General features: G+C 31.6%; 1 protein-coding gene and 1 pseudogene across 1 annotated transcript in view; one reads left to right on the plus strand and one right to left on the minus strand.

Annotated features, from left to right (window-relative positions):
- LOC145246541 (ribitol-5-phosphate xylosyltransferase 1-like) overlaps positions 1-12375 on the minus strand; it is a 565148-nt gene that overhangs the window by 346812 nt on the left and 205961 nt on the right. The window lies entirely within an intron of this gene.
- Positions 11953-12069, plus strand: LOC145246914 (5S ribosomal RNA; annotated as a pseudogene).

Below are 12375 nucleotides of genomic sequence, written 5' to 3' on the forward strand. Positions count from 1 at the left end.
CAAGAATCTTTCTGCTTAACTCTGGAATCTATGGAATTTCGAACAGAACACTTTATCTAATCCACGGGGGCTAAAAATACTTTTATTATACAGGTAGTTGTTTCCAAAACAAACCTGAAACTATGTCAAATGACAGCCAATTAGTTTTGTTTGGCTTTCTTGTTACTCTCTTTTCTATTATATTGAAACAGTTGCCAGAGAGAGAAAACGAGCCGAAGAAAGAACGATATTTCACAAGAATGGTATTGCTACACACTTAAAAAAAAAAAAAAAAAAAAGGAAAAAAACTATTCTATTGCATTATTCACAGCACCGGGCAAAACCAGATAGCTTTGCTAGTGTCTAATACAGTAAAAATCACAAACAAGTTTCATACCCCCCCAGAAGCATACCATCAGAAAAAGTACATTTCAGAATATCAGCCCAGTGATCTTAAACGAAAATATAAAAAAATAATAAGATAAAAATCTAAAAAAATAATAAAATAAAAATATAAAAAAATAAACAAAAAAAAAACTTCAAATTTTGGCCCACTTTCCGCCAACTTAAGTTGGAGAAATTACTTCATAAATACGAGATGAGGGTTTTGTAAGCATTCAGACAAAACATATTTAATATTCATGGCAAGCGACCTTTCACGAATCCATTTCATCTACAAAGTGTATCATTCAGATCCTCCATGCCATAAGTTTTAATAATTTACGACCGAAAGTTGAATTTGTTATTTGCCAACTAGAAACGAGAATGGATAGTCTTAGGACATGTCCACTCAGTCAGCATTTTCAAACTTGAGCATGGTAGACTAACGAACTGACAGAGGGTAATGTAAACATGTGCAGGAATCTAAAAAGAACCAAGCCAAACAAACTTAAGCATAGCAGACCAATCAAAATACTATTTTAACTTAAGCATAGCAGACCAATCAAAATACTATTTTAACTTAAGCATAGCAGACCAATCAAAATACTATTTTAACTTAAGCATAGCAGACCAATCAAAATACTATTTTAACTTAAGCATAGCAGACCAATCAAAATACTATTTTAACTTAAGCATAGCAGACCAATCAAAATACTATTTTAACTTAAGCATAGCAGACCAATCAAAATACTATTTTAACTTAAGCATAGCAGACCAATCAAAATACTATTTTAACTTAACCATAGCAGACCAAACAAAATACTATTTTAACTTAACCATAGCAGACCAAAGAAAATACTATTTTAACTTAACCATAGCAGACCAAACAAAATACTATTTTAACTTAAGCATAGCAGACCAAACAAAATACTATTTTAACTTAAGCATAGCAGACCAATCAAAATACTATTTTAACTTAAGCATAGCAGACCAATCAAAATACTATTTTAACTTAAGCATAGCAGACTAATAAAAGCGTGACAGACCAACCCAAATAGGAATCCCACTGCCAATGCAATACTCAATCTGCATAAGAACCAAGTACACCTTAAAATGGAGTACTATTGCTACATCTGGGCAGAGGCTGCTCTGCACACCCTGCCCAGCCTTGATAGAGTTCAAAACCGGTTTTCTCTTCCCTCCAACCCCTTTCAATCAAAAGAGACGTTGCGTGCCTGTCTCTGCTCCATCGTTATTTTCATGGCATGTGCTCGACTGAACTCTAATCTATGAACCCTCCTTGCCAAACTTTCACAAAAATATTCGAATAGCTACAACCACTATATATGATTTCCCTGACTCCCTATCTATGCCCAAATCTAAACGCAGATTCCATGAACAAAGCTTATTTCCCAGAACTGCCCACATGTAGAACATTGTTCCGCTGGCCTGCTTCCTGGTTCAATACAACATGGTAGCCTTCAAATCTAATGTAAACAAGTTCTTATTGAGCCGTCCTCTTAAATAATCAAGTTCTACCTAATTTACACCATTAACGATTACTACACTCATTAACCCTTATCCTCGAGCGGCCTTTGGGCCTTGATAAGTAGTGACTCCCAAATAAAAAAAAAATGATCAACAAGTATTTATTTGCTCAAACAACAACAATCTTTTGGTTTCAAATTCCATTAAAATTAACGAGAGTACTAACATAACATAACCATTACAATTTAACCGTGTCATTAAATTTCAATCACTCGAACCCACACGACTCAGCATTTTTTTAAGGTCAATACAAAAACATTTATTCCATTAATTTTCAACAACACACTTCACTGCGTTTAAAAATATCACTCATACGTCGAACATGTGTCAAGGCGATCTTTCACGCACGCGTCTGTCGTCGCTTGTCTCTTCATATTTTTTTCGACTCCCACCCCCCGCGCATTTTTGTTTTCTCCTCCCCACACGAGTCAAAACACTTCCGGTCGCTTTCTTTGCCCGACCACATGCTCGACTTTTTCTGCCTCCTCCCCCTCCCGCATTGACATTATCATGCATGTGTCTATTCGCTTCAACATGCGTCAGACACCTTTTTCTCTCCCCGCTTTTCTAACCACAATTTTTAATTTTTCCTTTCTTTCTTTCTTCTTCCCGTGACGTCAGTACGTGCTCACTTTCCACTTTGCATACGCGCTTTAACTGCGGCTGCTGCTGCTTTTCTCGTTTGTCGATGATGCTACAATATGAGTGCACCACTTCGTTACACTAACTGATCGAACAAAAAGTCGAAGTCAACTTGACTCTTACAAAATGTCCTTCTCATCTAATATGTATTTAAAGAACGGTCACCATTTTGGGGTGTTCTTCATTTTCAAAAGTTCTAACAAAGATTTGATAGCTATAAAATAAGTCGAATTAAAAGAGCGGCTGGCAATCTCCAACCAGCGCGCTCTCAAAATAAAGAAGGCAAAATTCGATACGATTGATGTAAATACGGAACGGAAGTTACTAAGCATGAAACGAAATACGAAACCAAATTCTGTATAAGAATTTTTTAATATAAATGTCCAAAATAAGGTTGTTTTTTTTTTAATTTATTTATTGTGATAACACAAGTGTTAATAAAAAAAAACTTTCATACATTATTTATGACAAAATTCTGTGATAAAAAATGTGAAAGACAGAAAGACAGTCCAAGAATTATTTTTATAGGAGCTCTAAAAGAGCTTTCACACAGATTATCAAAGATCTCATTGAATACAGCCTGTGGTGTTCCCTGGAAGCTGAGTGACAACAAGTCTCCCCAGATTTTCCAGTACTCTCCACCTCTTTCAGTACCACTTGCAAATAAATTTGCATTATCGCAACAGATGCTTGCCATTGATTTCTCATTGGCGGTGGCCATTGGTCTTTACTGGAATTTGAGTGGCAATAAGCCTTCCCAAGGTCACAGGTCTCTTTGCACTTATACAGTGGAGGTCTGGTCAGTGCTCACTCTTCGGTTTTTCCTTCCTCCTTGACTACTTAGCTATTTGGCTTAACTCTTTTTTGGGGGGAGGAGGGGAAGTGATGTGGTGATGGGGGTGGGGTTAGAGAACTTATTGGTATGCAGCTTCAATGTTCTTGGTTCCACGTAGCGCTTCATGTTTTGTCTTTGTGCCAGTTTGTCTGGTCTACGCTTTGGTTTGTCTGTGTTAGTCTCCACACTCAAGGGTTTTTCCTTAATATTTCAGCTGTTTTCATTATTGTTGTCCGTTGTATTTTCCAGTCATTCCTCCGATTCCAATTTCTCCCATTTTTTCTTTTATTATTATTATTATTATTATTAATAAGAATTATTTTTATATTATTATTATATTATACTAGCAGGCCGCCCGGCGTTGCCCGGTCGTAAAATATGCGTAAATATTATATTTTTATCCATACAGAAACTGAGACATGTGCCTGCGAGTGTAAAGTTTTTTTTCTAAACAGTTCACTTCTTGAAACTAAAAGAAAATACTCGAGATGAGATTGAAACCAGAACCTAAAGACAGTGAGTCAAATATGATAACCATTAAGCCAGCTTGACATGGTCTTTAAAAAGTATTTTCAAACCAGCTTATTCTTAACACAAAGAATTTGTTATGTGATCGATTTGCACACACATAGTCGTGAAACAGTTGACAAACAGATAAAAATCGGATGATCCCCCACATACTAACTTTTCAATTTTAATCCCTTAGCAATTCGTTTTTTTTTTTCAGATGAAAACCGATTAAAATTTTTCCATGTCTGAATACCCTATATAACAAATTTCAGGTTTATAGATCCAAAATTTGTTGAGTATATAGGTTGAGAAGTGTCCTCACACATACACACATTCTCACTTCTTTAGATATGATGGAACAAATAACCTAAGCATGGTACACTAACCTAAGCATGACAGAGCAACCAAAATACTATTTCAAACCTAAGCATGACAGACTAACCAAAATACTGTTTACTAGCAGGACCTGTGGAAATTCCACAGTGAACTCTTTCATATGTAATATTTTGATGTTAGCATGCTGTGGATGTTCAGTATAAATGGAGTGCAGCTCTTTTGTTAAAACTGCAAAAGTATTTATCTAAGCGAACAGAGACGCTCGACGTAGCCTTGTCGTAAAATACGCTTAAATATGATATTTTAATGTATGCAGATTTCGCATACATACGCTATATAAGGAATCAATTTTCTATCGATTTTTAATAAAGTTGTTATTTCACAAATAAAAAAAAAACATATCCATATGATTTGGGTGCATTAGTTGTTTGTTTTTGTTTTACGGCATATCAACCCTTTTCAGGTTATTTAATGCCGAATCTAGTGATTTTGAAGAAAAGTTTTTTAATAGGATATATTTGTTTTTTGTTTTTTTAAGTCAGTTTCTATTTAACCCATAGTTGAGACCATAACAGGTACTACCACTCTGGGTCAGAGTGGACCTGGGAGCAATGCCAATTAAAGGGTGGCTCCACACTCCACAAAGCCCGCAAGCTGGGGCTTCACAATCGGATATAGTTTAAGGTCATATCCAGGACCTTGGGTGCATTAGCTTTAATCCAAACCAAAACTTATGAAGATATATATATATATATATATATATATATATATATATATATATATATATATATATATATATATATATATAACTTGAGCTCTTTCAGCTTTAATCGAAACCGAAACCAAAACTTATGAAGAATTCTTGGTAAAATCATTTATTACAAGAAATGGAAGTACATAAAAATTAAAGAACCCAGATGTAAACGTGACAGACACGCTATCATATTAAAATATAGATAATCTAAGCGTGATAGACCAATCTAAGCATAACAGACCAACCAAAAATACTGTTCACAAACCCAAGCGTGACAAAGCATCCAAAATACTAAGTGAATGCTGTTCCATATTTGCATCAACCGTATCCATTACGACCATCTTTATTTTAGGGGTGCGCTGGTTGGAGATTGCCGAGAGGTTTTTGTGGGATCAGAAGATTCTGGGCGAAAATGTATCTGGTCGTAAAGTGAACGGAGTCTGGTAAGTTTCAAATGAACATTCGCACTTAACCTACGTTAGGGCCGTTCACAAGCAGAACTGGCATCCATCGTCTTGCCTCAGCAGGTAAATAATTTACGTTAGTTCTGCTGGGTAGTCACATAGCAGGGCAACGCTATCACCGTGGGCCGTAGTAATAAACTGCTCATCAATTCAAAATCAGATATTCATGAGAAATGTGTGAACCTGAAATGAATTTCACAGCTCAGTGGTAAAGGCAAAGGTAATTGGCCATGAGGTTAAATTTAAAGTTTTCTCTTAAATTGAGAACCAACCCTTTAAAGTTATCTATGTTTATATGCACTCTAATAAAACTAGACACACTGCCGTAAACATCGATGGTGAGAGTAGTCTTTGAATTTTATTTTAAATTTATATTCTTTTATTTTTTATGGAAATCGCTCCAGACAAGGCATGAAGCCACTTGATGTAAGGAACGCATTTTTTTTTTTTTTTTTTAATATTACTTCAGGGTCAAAAAAATTTTTTTTTTTTTTTTTAAATATTACTTCAAGGGTAAAATTTTTTTTAAAAATATTATTTCAAGGTCAAAATTTTTTTTTAAATGTTACTTCAAGGCCAAAAATTTTTAAATATTACTTCAAAAATTACCAACAAGTGTTACATGAAATAGATTCTGACCGAGAAAACAGCAATTCCTCTCTTTTTGTCAGAAATGTCACTCGTGGAATACGAGGACTGAAGGATAACATAAGGGAAGTAAGAGTCATGCGGCTGCCAAAGAAAACTCAAGAATCACTTTCTACTCCCCTTAAAGCGGAGTAGAGAATCTAATTTGTTTCAACATCTCTATGAAAATAAAAATCGTTCACTTTTGTGGCTATATCTTTTTAATATGAATTAGCAGAACTAGTAATTGAAAATTTTTAAAACACATTATAAAAAAAATGAATAAAAAATGAATAAAAAATAAAAAAAAAAAAACAAAAAGAATAACAATGAATTCAAAATTTATTTTTTAGTAAATTCTTTTTTTAACATTTTAAAGCTGAAATTTATGCAAAAAATAATTTAATGAAAATAAATTTAAAAAATAATTTAATGAAAATTTATGTAAAAAATAATTTAATGAAAATTTATTTAAAAAATAATTTAATGAAAATTTATGTAAAAAATAATTTAATGAAAATTTATGTAAAAAATAATTTAATGAAAATTTATGTAAAAAATAATTTAATCAAAATTGTAACGTGCATTTAAGGGTGAAGGAATTAATGTTTTGGGCCAATTTTTCGATATTTGTCGTCCGAAGGGTCGACCTTCAAAATGATACCGATCTTCTGAAAATTCGCCGCCTCTGTCGAAAGTTTTTGCGAAACATACATACATTTAAATAGACAGGTGAGATTTATCTTATAAATTATTTAAAAAAAAAAAAAAAAAAAAAAGAAGATATATTATTAATATTTTTTACCCAGAATTTTGATAAGTTCAGATGAATCACAATTCGGTAATTGTTCATATACACATAAAGTTTAAGCCAGGATAAGATGATTAATTTGTAAGCTTCAAAATTACCAGTTGTTATAATCGAGCTTTCATATATTATTTTCGCAAAACGAAAACAACGAACATCGGAGTGATAGAAACAAGTTGTGTATTTTCATTATCTTTTACAATCGTTTCGTGATTGATCACGAACGATCGTAACGTATTATGAGAATATACAACTTGTTGCTATTAATCCAATCTTTGTTGTCTTGAGTTCGTGAAAATATTATATATCGTATAGAATATCCTTTTTTTTTTTTAAATCTTTTAAACCCTTGATACTGTTTTCAACAGCTCCAAGTGAAAAGTGCCTAAATGTCTCCAAAATGTATTATTTTCAGCTCATAACACAAAAAAACAAATCCATTCTAACAATAACAAAAAGTGAGCCATATCATTAATCTTTATTTTAAGATAAAAACAAATACACAAATGCAGCCAATGACAAGGCAATCAATTATCTACACTCACATTTTTCATTGACTTGTACAGAAGGGGAAAAAATTCAATGACACCGGAAGAATAAAAAAAAATACAAGATTTTTGTTTTCGGTGTCTAAACATTTCAAGGTTACTTGAAATATCTATCACCGATTAAAATACTTTAAATTAGTGTGTGTGTGTGTGTGTGTGTGTGTGTGTGTGTGTGTGTGTGTGTGTATATATATATATATATATAATATAGTATATATATATATATATAATATAGTATATATATATATATATATATATATATATATATAATATAGTATATATATATATATATATATATATATATATATATATATATATATATATATATATATATATATATATTTGAAGCTTACAAATTAAGTCATCTTATCCTGACTTAAACTTTATAGATATATGAACGATTACCGAATTTTGATTCATCTGAACACATCCAAATTCTGGGTAAAAAAAATATATAATATATATACTATAATATATTATATATACTATATGTATATAATACATACTATAATATATTATATATACTATATGTATATAATATATACTATATTATATATACTATATGTATATAATGTATACTATAATATATTATATATACTATAATATATTATATATATATATGTGTGTGTGTGTGTGTGTATAGGGAATAAATGACAAAAAACTATATTCCAAAGTTCACGATATTGACCATCTTACAGTTTATTCCTTTAATTCAGTTGACATATACAATTCTTGACAATATCTGTTTCGTAGCGCAAAAATCAATCACTTATTATATCAACCAGTGAATCTATGATGCCCTTAACTCATCAGAAGAAATAGCAACAATCAATCCGTCAAAAGGAAATAAAGTGTGATTTGACAGGATTAAACCCCGAAAATTGGAAGAGAAACAGAGGTATTTGCAGCTTCAATGAAACCGGAATAAAAAACAAAAAACAAACTTTTTTTCTTTCTTTTAGATTTTTGTTTTCGGTGTCTAAACATTTCACGGTTACTGGAAATATCTATCACCGATTAAAATACTTTAAAGCAATGTGTGTGTGTGTGTGTGTGTGTGTGTGTGTGTGTGTGTGTAGCAAAAAATGGTAATTAGTAAAAACCGGAATAGTGTGCTCAATACTTATAAAATAAAAATTCACCATATTCCCTCTGCTTCATTTTTTGTTCTGGTTATCAAGTAAGATCTTTGACTTACTTGCAGTTTCATCAAATACTTTTGCAAGCAAAATCCGATCCGGCATTTTTGCTAAATCCTACCCTCTGATGAGAAGGAAAGTATTTCTTCAAAACTCCGCGGATTAAGGACTATCCATTTTTTTTAGTGTTTCCTTTTCAAATTAAATATGTTTCTAACTTTTTTCAAAGTGTTTTTTAAAATGTTTTTTTTTTTTAACTATTTGCTCTTTATATATATATGTATATATATATATGATTAAAATAATGGAAATAGTATTCCGACAAAGTAGAGAAATAAAAAGGAACAAACCGTATTATGTGTTCATCAACTTTTCGTCTTTATTTCGAGACTTCCTCAGGATTCATCTATATATATGTATATATATATGTATATATACATGTATATATATATGTGTATATGTATATGTATGTATATATATATGTACACACACATATATATATGTATACTATTATTATTATTATTATTATTATTATTATTATTATCGTTTTATCTACTTAGTTACACATGTGAAAATTACCGAATCGCATCAACGATCAGATAATTTCATCAAACTTTATAGAAATAATTATTTCTGTAAAGTTTAATGAAATTGTCGCATCGTTGATGCAGTTCGGTAATCGAAACGTGTGTAACTAAGCAGATAAAACGGTAATAATAATAATAATAATTATATATATATATCAAAAATCGTAAGTAGTATTGAGCCCTCTATTCAGGTTTTTACTAATTGCCATTTTTGCAATCTTGTTGATCTTTTTTAAAACGATAATATGATTAGATAGCATCTTCACCTCGAAGATCATTTTTCTTCGAAAATCGCTCATATTTTATTTGGACATATATAAAATTTATTTTATTTATTTATTTATTTTTTTAAACAATAATCTATGGACATGCATGTTTTGAGATTCCTACCTCTCTCCAGCCTAGCTTGACAATGTCTCTAGGAATCGAATCCCAGACTATATATATATATATATATATATATATATATATATATATATATATATATATATATATATATTCGTCTTAATACTTTTAAAATATAGGCTTTAATTGCAATTTCAGAATGAGAAAAACAAAAACTTTATATATATATATATATATATATATATATAAGTAAAGTTTGTTTTGTTTTTCTCATTCTGAAATTGCAATTAAAGCCTATATTTTATATTTTAAAAGTATTAAGACGAATATATATATATATATATATATATATATATATATATATATATAAGTAAAGTTTAAATTTTGTTTTGTTTTTCTCGTTCTGAAATTGCAATATTAAAGCCTATATTTTATATTTTAAAAGTATTAAGACGAATTTCTTAATATACTCAGCCATGGATGTGCGAGCGACTTCATGAAGTTTTATTAAACGAACATTAATTATTTATTCATTTTTATTGTTTCTTATATGACGATTAGTTTCATTTTTTTATTATTACGCTTCATTCTTGTTAAGCACAGTTTCTGCATCGTACATGATAGCATAGAATTTAGAATGAAAAAGTTCTTACACACGATCATGTGTGTATATATATATATATATATATATATATATATATATATATATATATATATACAGGGTGTTCACAAAGTCTGGCTACATTATGTAGCTAGACTTTGTGGAAGCATCTTGTAGATTATGTACCCAGACTTTGTGGGCACCCAGTATATATATATATATATATATATATATATATATATATATATATATATATACATACACACACACACACAGGGTGCCCACACAGTCTGGCTACATAATCTACAGGATGCTTCCACAAAGTCTGGCTACATAATGACTTTGTGGACACCCTGCATATATATATATATATATATATATATATATATATATATAAGTGACGTTGGTGTATGTGTGTGCGAAACGTTTCTACCAAACTCCTCTCTGAATATTTGGTCTACAGACTTTACACTTGATGTATAGAGTATTTGGACTTCAGAGCCCCGCAGAGCATGCATACATATACATTTTTAGCTGTCGTTTAATTTTTAGGGCGTAAAATATGCTTAAATATATCTTAATTTATCTATATTTTGTACATATTATTATAAGGTTGTGATTTCAAAAGTTAAAAAGTATTTGGGTGCCATCAGCTAGAATCGAAACCGAAAGCAAAACTGTAGAATTAAAAGCTGGTGACGTTACCACTGTACCAACGTAACATGCATATGAACTGATTAAAAATTAAAATGTACAAACTGTATAACGATTTAAAAAATTTTGGACCTCCTTTTTGATGCCTTAAAAACTATTTTAACCGGCTAATGACCCATAAAAGAACGGCACATAAAAAATTACAATTATTTGAGGCCGCTCTGCGACTTTTAGTTTCAGGGGAAATAGAGTTTGAAAATATGGAGACAGACAGACACACATATAGCCTTTTTATATATTAGATTTCTGCAGGAAATTTTGAACTCAATGGCAGAGTAAGAATAAAGTTCGAAAGAACTCAATAAAACTAGTTAGCCCTTTCTTACAATTTCCCTTCGTTCGAGGCGGTGAGGATTTTCAGTATACGTGTACAAGGTTAATGGGAACGAACTCCAGCAGAGTGCTCGATTATTAAGTGAACTTAAAAATTAAGAACGCAATATTTATTTATACATGTGTTAACAAAAAAGATCAAAACACCATTGATGCCGTCGGTTTCTAATCCAAACAAAGGGGAACTATAGTTGATCACTCATGCTTAGATATAAGCAGAGGCTGAAGAAAGTCGTTCCCTTTTGTTTTGATTTGTCCTTTCGAATGCAATGATTTTTTTTTATCTTATCAATAAAATAAGGGAGCATCTCAGTCGATGCATTTATTTGTCTTTGCACTTTCGGATATCTCACTGGTCATCTTCAAGGATTTATCCACTAATACAAATTAGGTACTTCTATATGACAGGGCGCATATCGATAAGAATGTTCTCAACGATGGTTTACAGAAGAGACCGGAATTTTTAAGCGTCTGAGTAAAAAAATTAAAAATAAAATAAAAATTTATGAGTATTGGCTGAGTTCATCTGTTGATATTTTGAATGATAACAACTGTTTTGCTCTTCAATGCAGCTAGACTAGTAATACCTCAAGCCCGGATTGGAACAAGACCGCCTAAGCGACAATCAGTGCTTCTAACCGCTAAGCTATTCAGCTGCTGCTAAGAAGAGTATGTGAAATTACAATGACCAAGCATTGTCGAAACATCTAAACTTTATTTGTTTACACAAAGAGCATTGCTTTATACGATAGCGGCAGTTTGTTATTTCACTCCCTAATATGCTCACGACTACACGCGCGCACACACGGCATAATCACGTTGAAATGCCAGTTCTCTTCAGATCACCGAAGTTAAGCAACGTTGAACCTGGCTAGTACCAGATGAGTGACCATTTGGGAATTCTAGGCGCTGTATGTACTCTCCGCTTATCTCGGCATTGTTTCCAATCTCCACTTGCCATTAGTATTCAATAACACCGACTCAAGAGAGGTGTGGTTGATGATTGCGCAACTCTTGCCACAAAAATTCCAAGCGCAGGCACTCTTCTGACAAGACTGAAGAAAACACCACCACACACACGCGCGCGTGTGTGTGTGTATTTATTTATTTATTTATTTGTGTGTGTATGCATACGTTTGTGTGAAAATCTGTATAAATGTGTTTCCATTATTATTATTGTGTGTGTGTGTGTGTGTGTGTGTGTGTGTGTGTGTGTGTGTAATA

The sequence above is a fragment of the Euprymna scolopes genome, chromosome 24, assembly GCF_053919585.1.
Source record: "Euprymna scolopes isolate OS-2025 chromosome 24, ASM5391958v1, whole genome shotgun sequence".
Classification (NCBI taxonomy): Eukaryota; Metazoa; Mollusca; class Cephalopoda; order Sepiida; family Sepiolidae; genus Euprymna; species Euprymna scolopes.